Below are 13,225 nucleotides of genomic sequence, written 5' to 3'. Positions count from 1 at the left end.
TAATCATGGACTAAACTACAGAACTGATTTTGCAAGTAGAAAAAGCCAACTTTAGGAGGAGCAATACAAGTGTGAGCTGAAATTCAGCAAAGAAAATTGGCGGCTCATGTATCCTGTTTTTCAGGTAATCCACTTTTACACAAAATTTTGATTATAAAATGTTATCCTACTGGTTTGACCAATGGGCCAGTTATATGCTGCTTTTTGAAAAATATGTTAACTGAAAGGAATTTCTGTGTTAAATGTCCAATTGCTACATTTTCAAGACAAAATTTTAAATGACTAACATATTTATTCAAATAATCATTAAGTAGTCAATTTTTAAAATTTTTTTCAAGTCTCTGTAGGAGAGATTAACATAGAGTTTCTGGTAATATACTAACAATGCGCACAATTTATAGAAGTTTTAATATATTACAGATGTATGTATAAAAACTTTGTACTCTGTTACATTCAGCTCTTTTACAGTCCTGTGAGGTCAGTGCTATTATAGTCCTTATTTTTTTTTTTTTTTAATGAAGACAAGAACCTTAAGGAAATTAACTAACTTTCTTCAAAACACACAACTTGTAAGTTATGGAACTTATATTTGAGGACAGCTCTTTCTAATTGCTGGGCCTGAAATCATGGGTATAGAGAAAAAGATAGACATTATTTTTGGAAATATTGAAAAAAAACTAAATACGGAAACACCATTCAAAGACAATCGCTAATTATTACAATATTAACGGACTCACGAAACTAAGAGAACAAGTTATGTCACCAAATATTGCCATCATTTTCTATATATTCCAAGTTAATTTATATATTTAGACATAGGTAATATGAGTAATTTTATTCAAATAAAGAAAACATTTCATTGGAAACCGCAAATATAACATATTCAACTAATATGTTGTTGAAAACTGGATCTTTTATTTCATCGTCATTTCTTCAGTTTCTTAGCTTGGGTAGGGATTAAATTACATATACTTAAATAGATCTTATATTTTTGCAATAGAGATATCAGTCATGCTTTTAAAACTTTATTTTCATTTTTTCTAATTTTTTTTTACCTTATTTTGTAACCAGAAGTTTTTTCATATAGTAAGGTATAATATATGTATCTAAAGGTCTTGATAGGGAGAATTTTAGAATTTCCCTATTACATACTTTAGTATTACAAATTAAGCTGCTATGAATACCAGGTACAGGTCTTTGGATGAACATAAGTATTCATTAACTGGGATAAATATCCAAGGGTGCAATTGCTAGGTCATTTGGTTGTTACATGATTAGTTTTTTAAGCAACTGCCAAATTGTCTTAGAGTGGCTATGATATCACAGTGGGTGATCTAGTTATCCCATATCCTTCCCAGCATTTGGTGTTGTCATTGTTTTTTTATTTCAGCCATTCTAATCAGTATGTAGTGATATCTCATTGCAGTTTTAATTTGCATTTCCCTAGTGGATAACTTTTTTGAACATTTTTCTTCCTTTTTTTTTTTTTGCTATCTATATATCATTTTTTGAGAATATATATATTTTTAAAATTAATTTTTATTGGAGTATGGTTGCTTTACAATGTCGTGTTAGCCACCACTCTCTATATATCATTTTATGTGAAACAATTTTTCATGTCTTTTGCCCATTTTCTGCTGCCCATTGAATTATTTGATTTTATATTATTAAGCATCAAATAATTGGATTATTTGCCATTTATACTATTATTAGCTTTTATACTACTTACAGATTCTTATATATCTAGACCTTTGTCCTTTGTCAAATATGTGGTGTGCAAATATATTCTCCAACTCTGTAATTTTTTTATCTTCTGAATACGGTCTTTCAAAGAGCAAACTTCTTTTGTTTTGATGAAGTCCAGTTGATCATTTTTTCCTTTTATGTATCATTTTTTGGCATCAAGTCTAATAACTTTTTGCCTACCCCTGGATCTTGAAGATTCTCTTCTATATTTTTTATTAAGTTTTTGAAGAGTTCTACATTTTGTATTTTAGTCATGATCCACTTTCAGCTAATTTTTGTATAACATGAAAGATTTAATTCAAGGAACTTTTTTTTAACCAATGAATACCCAATTGCTCCTCCACCCTTTGTTGAAAAGTCTTCATATAGACTCACATATATATGTGAGTCTGTTTCTGAACTCTCTTTTCTGTCCCTTTATTTTAATTCATCTGTCCCTCAATGAATACACAGAATCTTATTTACTGGAGCTATATGACAAATCTTGAAGCTGGGCATGTGATTCTTTTATTTTATTCTTTTTCAAAATTGTTTTAACTATTACAGTTCTTTTCTCTTTCTGTATAAATATTAAAATAACATCTATATCTACACAAAATCTTGCTGGGATTTGGTTAGGAATTGCATTGAACCTGTTTGTCCATTTGGAGAGAATTGACATCTTCACTATATTGAGCCTTCCAATCCCTGAACACAGAAAGTCTCTCCATTTATTTAGATCCTCTTTGATTTATTTCATCAGCATTGTGGTTTTTTGAGCATACAAGTCCTGTACAATTTTTTTTGATTTGCAGAAAAATATTTCAAGTTTTGAGCTATTGTAAATGGTTATATTTTTAAAATCACTGTCCACATGTGCACTAATATAAAAATACAGTTGATTTTTGTATGTTTATCTTGTATCATGTGACTTGCTGAATCACTTATTAGTTCTAAGAGTTTTCATTTGCTTGGTTTTGTTTGTTTTGAGATTCCTTGGACTTTTCTATATAGACATCATGCTCACAATAAAAGAACTTTTATTTCTTCTTTTCCAATCTGGATGCTTTCATCAGTTTTTTTGACTTACTGCACTTGTTAGAATATCCAGCATTATGTTGAATAGGAGTGGTAAGAGTGGGGATGCATTGTTCCTGATCTTAGTAGAAAGCATTTGTCTTTCATTACTAAGCATAATGTTAGCTGTATATTTTCTGTAGATGATTTTATCAAGTGGAGGAATTTCCTCTGTATTCTTGTTTTTCTGAGCATTTTATCATGAAAGAATGTTACATTTTGTTAAATACTACATCAGTTGATATGATGATACGATTTTCTTCTTTACTTTGTTAATATGGTTGGTTTTATTTCCACGTTGGTTTTGACAGCTTTCACTTAGTATAGGGTAGTTTCTCGCTCCTCTCTATTACTGCCTTTTTTAGAAACAATTTGAAGGAAAGTCTCCTCATTTGGGGGCCTCAGACTGCAGTAAGCAAAGCCTAAATATGAATGTTACCATCACTGTCTCTGTGCAGCCATCAAGCAGAGGTCCAGTTCTTTTCATAAGCTCCTCCTGCTAATGTTAAGCACATTTTCCTCATGCTAAGAAAAAACTTGATATTATTATCCCAACATCATCTCCACTTAGGACCTTCCTTTGCCTGTCTGGACGAATTAGATAGTTGTTCCTTCTTATTGTAACATTTGGTCTCTTTCCCCTTGCATTATAATGCCTGAGAGATAGGCATTCTGCAAAGGCTCTGTGTTAAAAGCAGCCATCAGATTTACACATTGTTATTCTCTTATTAAATATTTCTGCTCATTCAATTTATTTTTGGATGTAATAAGCATTTACCTCAAGATTTTACTTAATCACTCTAAAATATCACCTTATATACTTAATTTTTAAATATAGAAATAATTTACAGTTTTATTATACCTAAGTGATATGCAAATGCAGAAACATCCATTTCAACTACATTAAAAGCAGTATTGTTTGCCTATTTAGAGTATTCCTTTCCTCAAGAAATCCCCAAAGGTTTTTTTTTTTTTCTTTGTGTGTTGGTTTTTATTAAAAAAATAATAGGCCAAATCAAAAGAAATTTAAAGATAAGGTGAGCAATGCCTGGAGTTAGCTATTATCAGCTTAATTTTAAGTGGTAAAGCCTCAGCTCCTTATAATATTCATCTAAGCACCAATCTTAGCAAATTTCAGACAAAATGTTTAATTCTCTGGCTATTTTTCTCTTATTTTGAGCACACCCTTGGATCCTTTTCGAACATGTGTTCACATGTGTGGTCACCTAGGATGTTTCAGGGTGATACAGAACCCTTCTTCTCCTTGACTCACTCTGCTGCAGAGTGTAAATTAATCTAACCAGTTATTTCCACAGGCTTTTCTGTGTGTCTACCTCCAATGGAGATATGTAGAAACACACCTGTCCGAAAAGTAAATTAATCATTCTACAAACCATGTCATAAAGTCGCAACAATGCTATCAAATCCTCTGCTTCATGCTTAAAAAAACTATCAGCAGCTGGTTTATAATTTTGAAAAAAAAATAAATTTACTTGAATATGTACATAATTCATGGTATATCTTTTAGTATAATCCATTATAAATAAAATAGTGACCCAAATCTGAGAAGCAATGTAATATTTTATTAGTTATGGAGCCAAGTGAGACTAATTCACATGTCCTACTTTTTTCTGAGACAAACACTAACCCAGATCTACTTTGAATGCCTCTCAGAATAATTTAAAATATGTAATTAATGAGAAAGATGGGTTTTTATTTGTAGTAATATGTCTCAACTTACTCCTAATTAATAGCAGTGAAAGAATATCAGTACATTATTAAAAGTGTACATATTAAAATACTCATAGTAAATATCTCTGTGCTACACATACAGAGACAAAACCTCAATTTGAGTTGCATCTAACTTATTCCATAGAGGAATAGGGTTTTCTTAATTTACAACAATAATATCTATTGTCACATTGAGTATAAGATAGACAGTTACATATTCACATATGTTTATGACTCTTTAGACTTATTGAATTGTGTGTGTTTATTTTTAATTAAATACATTACATTTTATTGTGGTACTATAAATTTCATGACACGCTTATTACTGGAATAACAAAACAATATTCTATTATAAACAAAAACCTATTTATGGATCTGAGGTTAACTGATTATATTACAAAATGTAAAGTTAATGAGTTCTAAGTTTTAGCAAGCAGTGTTTTTTGCTATGGTAGTTGATCACTAATTCAGCAGGGTCTCCTCTATCCGATGTTACCTATGTGATAATGGGATTGGAGGTAGGACAAAGACAATGCTAAAATGAAAGAATCATATATGGAGAGGTATTTTAATGCTATACTTTGTTCTAATTTTTAAGGGCACCATGTTTCAAGTAACTGTACTGTACTAACTATGAATACACATACTTCATTGCTTATATTGCAATAATAAAACCCCTCTAAATATTTTCTGTGTGTATTACCTGGCACAGTGTTACATTTTACCAGTAGAGGGTACTGGAGGGTCACTGAAGAGGTGAAGAGTTTATCTTCTTGGTTCCAGTGTGCTTCTCTTCCTAGTTCTCCTATGGCTGCTAATGGTATGTATGGAGAATATCCAGTGGCAGTCACCACCATCAAGTTTCAACACCACCCTAGTGGATGGCTTCCTAGTGAGTTTCTGTGAGTTCTTGGCAAGTTCCACTAGTAGCCCAGTGGGCAGCATTTCAGGAATGCCAAGTGGGTCTCATTGGAATTTTCATACAGGATTTCCAAGTGAATTTAATTTAGCACATCAGAGAGTTGTTGCCTGCTTGGCTGCCCCAGCCTGGGTTCCTCAGTGGATTTCCATGTCTAACAAGTAATGGCTGCAAACTGTCTAACAATATGATTCAGGTTAGGGGAGGATATCCATTTGTTTCTTTCCTGTTTGTTCTGTTTCAGCCCCCAAGGGAGTCATTCCTCCTGACATCTGATATTACTCTCTTCCTTAGAAGATTTTTGTTTGCTTTTACCCCTTCACAATTAATCTCTAGTTATAAATTAATAATTCTTTGCATTCAATTTTTTTTGTTCAAATTGCCATGGTTTCTGTCTCTTGATTGATCTCTGAATGATACAAGTCCTAACATAGAGAAACAACTAAATCTGACCCTAACCTATGTCCAAGACAGGGAATAATCATGTCATTAGGAAATAAAACCACTGTCCACATTCTTCCCTTTTTGTTATCTGCTTTATGTAACACCACCATCATTCTTTATCATTTTTAAAAGTAGAAAGATTGAATAATGAGAAAAAAATCTCAAACTTGGTCTTTTGTTGTTTTTTTAATGCAGTGTTCAAATACTCGATTATGAGCCAGATCTGCTTTCAAGCTATGAGTATACTGTTATCCTGTTTTATAATCTTGGACACCTCATCCCTCAGTGCCTTTCCTGCTTTCACTTATGTGTACTGGTTAAAACATACATTTGCATATACTTTTTTTAAAACTCTTTGAATATAATTGCTTTACACTCTTGTACCAGTTTTTGAGGTACTCCAAAGTGAATCAGCTGTATTTATACATATATCCCCATATCTCCTCCCTCCCATGACTCCCTCCCATCCTCCCTGTCCTGGCCCTCTAAGGCATCACGCATCATCAAGTTGATCTCCCTTTGTGATACAGTAACTTCCCACTAGCTAGCTATCTTACAGTTGGTAGTGTATCTATGTCTATGCTACTCTCTCCCTTCATCCCAGCTTCCCTTTCACACCCCGCCCCCGGCCCCATGTCCTCAAGTCCATTCTCTGCATCTGCATCTTTATTCTTGTCCTGTCACTGGATTCATCATTCATCAGTACATTTTTTTTTTTTTAGATTCCATATATATGAGTTAGCATACGGTATTTTTTTCTCTTTCTGGCTTACTTCGCTCTGTATGACAGTCTCTAGCTCTATCCACCTCATTACATATAGTTCAATTTCATTCCATTTTATGGCTGAGTAATATTCCATTATATATATATATATATATGTACCACATCTTCTTTATCCATTCATCTGTTGATGGGCATTTAGGTTGTTTCCATGTCCTGGCTGTTGCAAATAGTGCTGCAATAAATATTGGGGTGCATGTTTCTTTTTTTTTTTTTTTGCTCCATAAATGTGATTTATTATCATTATTAGAACTCTGCATGTTTCTTTTTGAATTATGGTTTTCTCTGGATATATGTCCAGTAGTGGGATTACTGGATCACGTGGTAGTTCCATTTTTAGTTTTTTAAGGAACCTCCATACTGTTTTCCATAGCGGCTGTACCAGCTTACATTCCCACCAACGGTGCAGGAGAGTTCCCTTTTCTCCACACCCTCTCCAACATTTATTGTGTCTAGATTTTTTGATGATGGCTCTTCTGACTGGTGTGAAGTGATACCTCATTGTGGCTTTGACTTGCATTTCTCTAATAATTAGTGATGTTGAGCATCTTTTCATGCATTTGTTAGCCATCTGCATATCTTCTTTGGAGAAACATCTATTTAGGTCTTCTGCCCATTTGTGGATTGGGTTATTTGCTTTTTTGGTGTTAAGTTGCATGAGCTGTTTATATATTTTGGAGATTAATCCTTTGTCAGTTGCTTTGTTGGCAAGTGTTTTCTCCCATTCTAAGGATTGTCTTCATGTCTTGTTTATGGTTTCTTTCTCTGTGCAAAAGCTTTTAAATTTCATGAGGTTCCATTTGTTTATTCTTGATTTTATTTCCATGATTCTAGGAGGTGGGTCAAAAAGGATCTTCCTTTGATGTTTGTCATAGAGTGTTCTGCCTATGTTTTCCTCTAGGAGTTTTATAGTGTCTGGCCTTCCATGTAGGTCTTTAATCCATCTGGAGTTTATTTTTGCATATGGTGTTAGGAAGTGTTCTAATTTCATTCTTTAACATGTTGCTGTCCAATTTTTCCAGCACTATTATTGAAGAGGCTGTCTTTTTTTCATTGTATATTCTTCCCTGCTTTGTCAAAGATAAGGTGCCCATATGTGTGTGGGTTTACCTCTCGGTTTTCTATTCCATTCCATTGATCTACCTTTCTATTTTTGTGCCAGTACCATACTGTCTTGATCACTGTAGGCTTGTAGTATAGTCTGAAGTCAGGAAGCCTGATTCCACCAACTCCATCTTTTCTTCTCAAGATTGCTTTGGCTATTCAGAGTCTTGCATTTCCATACAAATCATAAGATTTCTTGTTCTAGTTCTGTGAAAAAAATGCCATTGGTAATTTGATAGGGATTGCATTGAATCTTTGAAATGCTTTGGGTAGGATAGTCATTGTCACAATATTGATTCTTCCAATCCAAGAACATGGTATGTCTCTCCATCTGTTTGTATCATCTTTGATTTCTTTCATCAGTGTCTTATAGTTTTCTGCATATAGGCCTTTTGCCTCTTTAGGCAGATTTATTCCTAGGTATTTTATTCTTTTTTGTTGAAATGGTAAATGGGAGAGTTTTCTTAATTTTTCTTTCTGCTCTTTCATTGCTAGTGTATAGGAATGCAAGAGATTTCTCTACATTAATTTTATATCCTGCTACATTACTAAATTCATTGGTTAATGCTAACAGTTGTCTGGTAGAATCTTTAGGGTTTTCTATGTATACTATGTCATCTGCAAAGAGTGACAATTTTACTTCATTTTGACATACATTTGCATATACTTTTAATGTATCCATATTCTTCATTAACTTTTAGCAAAAATAATTTATTTCAATAAAAACAACCTGTTTTCATCACAATGAAGATTTTCTGTTGTAAGTAAGTATTTTTCAACGCTAGCCTTTTAATTGTTTAACACCTAGACTTTTTCACTTTAATTCCCTGGAAGCTCATTAATAAAGCAAGAGTCTATAAGAATCAAGTTGAATATTTTGAGTTGCTAATTTGAGAAATTAGAGTCTGACTTGATGCTTTTAAGTGTACTAATCAGGCCTTCTTTGAAAGTTTAATGGTGAATTCAAAAAATGTTTAGGATAATAGATAATAAAGTCTAGCAAGCTACAAGAATGCATAAGAATAAATATGAGAGTAGTATTGACATACATACACTACCAAATGTAAAATAGATAGCTAGTGGGAAGCTGCTGCATAATGCAGGGAAATCAGCTCCATGATGATGAAGGCTGAGATAGGGAGGGTGGGAAGGAGTCACTGGAGAAAGGGCATATGGGGATATATGTATAAAAACAGCCAATTCACTTTGTTGCACAGCAAAACCTGACACAACAGTCTAAAGCAATTATATTCCAATAAAGAGTTTAAAAAAAAGAATAAATAAGTATTTGACACAAGTTCCAAAGTGGGGAAAGATTATCATATTTTGATTAGGAAATGCTGCTCCATACCCCCAAAATAATTACTGATTAATAAAGTTGAAAATGGTATAACATTTATAATATTGCCAAATACAATTGATATCTTTGTGAAAATATACAAGGATATAAGATGCATGTATATTGGATCTAGCTCAATAATCATAACCTTTTAATGGAAAATAACTACTTACGCATTTTACTGTCAACAAAATGGGGATTTAGAGTTTAGGTAGTATGTCAGAGGTCACACAATTCATAAGTGAGAGAGCCATGACTTAAAATCATTTTAGACACTTTATATTTCAATTCTTGATTTCAAAGCCAAGCCCTTGAATCATTCTAAATTTTGTTGAGAAGTAAATATTCATAAATATATATACTTATGTTTATTACTGAATGGTACATATGACTCAAGGTTTTAAAAAATTCCTTTAAATTATTCAGGATTATTAAAATTATTAAAAATTAAGCATGTTAAATATTTCAACCAATATTCTAATAATTATTCAATGTACAATGATATAGGAACAGATATAAAGACATAGAAAGAATGGAACATTTATTGAATAATTCCTATATCCCAAACACTGTATTAAGTAAATTAGAAATGTTAGCACTTGTAATATTTTCAAACAATCTGTTAAGTGATCATAAGTTATTATACGATTATGTTTGCCTATAAGTTATACTGCTTAATAAAACAGAAAGAAATGAGATAGACTTTATTCTTCCAGTACTGCTATGGTATATCTACTGCATGAATTCCTTAACAACTTGAGGACATTTTATTAAGTCAGAGGATGACATCATTCTGAAAGTTACCTTCTTGCCATCTAGATTTTTCTAGAATTAACTCAAAGATGAAAATTTGTATACAAACAATTTATTAAAGATTTCTCTTGGGATCTATTCCTTAGTAGGAAGAGGAGGAAGCAGCATTGAGGGCAAGGAAAATTGGGCTGTTAGCTGTTACAGCAAGGTCTATCCTGACAGTACGGTGAGCTATGGAGCTATGATGACTTTGCAAAGTTGTCCCAAATTGCATCAGGGGACTGAGCCTTTCTAACACATTGATCCATCATTGGACGGACGCAGGCTGCTATGAAAATGTGATGAGACCTCGGTCCATGTGACTAAGTCCTCCCAAGAAGGCAACATTCCCTAGAAGGTTGGAGAATAACTCCTACAAAGGGAAGTCTGAACAACACAACTTAACACCTTCTATAGACCCTGCAGTCTAATTTTAAGTTTCAGGCAGCAATAAAGAGAAAAATATGAATGAGAAAAGTGTGGGCTGGATCTTTCTTAAGGCTTAAGCTGTTGTACAACGTTTCACTTAAAGTTTTATTAGCCTGAACTTACTAACATGATGACTCCTCTTAAAAAGAGAGGCTTAAAATACATATTTATTCTGGATCTTCGCCTGTCCAGCTGAAAAGTAGAGGGAGTGGTTTTTAAATGAAGAAAAGATCCATAAGTAGCGTGAAACAGCCAGCCCTATTTGCTGTAATATACAAACAAGGATGTTGAATCAGAGTCAAAATGACTTGCCTACAGGTTATATGTCCATGAACTAAACCCATTTTATCTTCATCAACACGTTTTTTTTTCCTTCCACTATACACAATACATTTTTATAATAAGATGCATACACCAACAAGTCAAAGATTCTCACCAATTACATTGTCACATTTTATCCAAAGTGAAGCATTTGAGAACACCAAATAAGTGATGAAATTCTGTAATTATATGTTCCTTATTTAGTTTACTGCCTACATCAATATTTCAATATAAGTAGAAGTATTTTTCCTTCTATTTCATATTTGAGATACCATAGCTCAGATAGTCTAAATTACTTATCCTGTATGAAAAATGGAAGTTTCTAATTCTTGTTTCATAATTACATGCTTGTTTTACATTGTCTTAAGTCGTGAATAATGAAAAAGGTAAATATTTTTTTCTTCTAAAGCAAAGCATTAAATGAGAAATTCAGAATCAACCTTACTAGAATTTAAATATCATATGGTGCAAGACCTAACTTTTGTTAAGAAAGTATTATTGACATATATGTAAAATAGGTAACTAGTAAGAACCTATTTATAGCACAGGGAACTCTTTTCAATACTTTGTAATGACCTATGTGGGAAAAGAATCTAAAAAATAGTGGATATATGTATATGTACAACTGGTTCACTTTGCTGTACAGCAGAAACTAACACAACATTGTAAATCAACTGTAAGCCAATAAAAATTAATTTAAATAATAACTAAATATAAAAATAAAGAAGTCTGGTGCAAAGCCAAATGTTTTGATTGAATATAGTAGCTATTTAAGTCAGCTACTGTTGCTCAAAAGAACATAATTGTGTACATTAGAATAACTGTAGTTGCACATAAATATAGAAAATAATTTTTATGAATACAAGAATGAAGACTATAATAAAATTGGGCATATTTGCTATGGTTCTAAATTTAAGGGACTTCTAGAGATGTCAGCAAGCTCAAACACTTCATTTTAGTGTTTTACAAGTCACGTGATTTACTTGAATTCTTAGTATTGGTTTATTTTGGTCTTTCTCCAGTATGATGCCCTCTCTTGGTAGAATCATCTGTGGCCAGACAAAGGAGATTTACAAAGCTGAGAAGGGGCAGGTTCTCAGTAATTGGGGCAGTGAAGACACCTACAGCAGAACTGTCCATAAAACAAATTTTGCAACAAGTAATTTATATTTACTATATTTATTATATTATATTGCTATATTTTATTGCCCTACCTACTTTGTATCAGTAAAATAACCTATTATTAATTGGATAAGGTATTCAAATGAGTACTCTATTTAGAAAACAGAATATTAAGTACTTAGGTAGATGACAACAAAGCATTTTAGTATGAATAAAATCTCTCTAGTTATAATAAATGCTATTAAACTCGAGTTTATATACACACTCACATGTGTGTGAGCCATGTTTATGGGTGTATAGAGTTGATTCTTGCTATTCACAGTTGTTATGTTCTATAAAGTTTCTGATAACATTGAATTTATGAATAATGAACCATTGCTCCTGGGTGAAAGACAGGGTTAGCTTCCTGGGAACTTCTTGCCACAATATCTTTGTCAACCAAATCAACGCATAACTTTGTTTAATTATACATTTCTGTCTCTGTTTAGAGACACCTAATTTTATATATTTTTGATTCATGTTTTGATTACTTTACGTTGGGCTCATGTCCCACAGCACTATAACCCATGCCTCCAAGCAGCTTATGTAACACATATATTTTGTCTATGAGTCACATCACAGCTTTCTTGAACTTAGAGAAACTAGGAAAAACTTCAGCACTATGCACGGGGGCAGTTGTAAACAGCAAAATCACCAACAAAAAGCACAAAAATGTGAAAAGTGGCAGGAAATATAACATGAAAGGATACCTGTTTATGGTATGAGAGCTGAAACAGGAAGGCAGAGTATGATCTTGTTTGACCTTAGCTGATTGAATGTGCATATACAGTTAACCCTTGAACAACGCTGACATTAGGGGTGCTGACACCCTGCACAGTGGAAAGTCTGTATATAACTTTTAACTCCCCCAAAACTTAACTACTAATAGCCTACTGTTGATTGAAAGTGTTACTGATAACATAAACAGTGAACACATATTTTGCATGTTGTATGTTATATGTATCATGTACTGTATTCTTACAATAAAGTAAGCTAGAGAAAAGAAAATCATAAGGAAGAGAAAGTAAATTTACAGCACATGTATGTATTTATTGAAAACTATCAATGTATAAGTAGACCTTTGCAATTCAAACTTGTGTCATTCAAGGGTCAACTGTATAAAATACACACATACACTAATTACTTTGCAAAATGAGAAATATGTATAAACCTACATATTTATGCCATATCTATATAATGGACTTGTAATATTTTTCAGTAAACAAATTCACATGGGTATGAGAAAGAATATATCAATTCATGGATGTGTTTACTCCTTTAAAAATGCCTCATTAAATCTATTAATAAAATTCATTCTTTTCCCTTATATTTCAAAATATTTGTTACAAACTAGCTTACTAGACTTTTGCCAATTCACTCAACATGTTGAGTAGTTTTTCGT

The sequence above is a fragment of the Hippopotamus amphibius genome, chromosome 14, assembly GCF_030028045.1.
Source record: "Hippopotamus amphibius kiboko isolate mHipAmp2 chromosome 14, mHipAmp2.hap2, whole genome shotgun sequence".
In the NCBI taxonomy this organism is placed as follows: Eukaryota; Metazoa; Chordata; class Mammalia; order Artiodactyla; family Hippopotamidae; genus Hippopotamus; species Hippopotamus amphibius.
The sequence above is the reverse complement of the archived record's forward strand: the minus strand, read 5'-3'. Positions refer to the sequence as shown.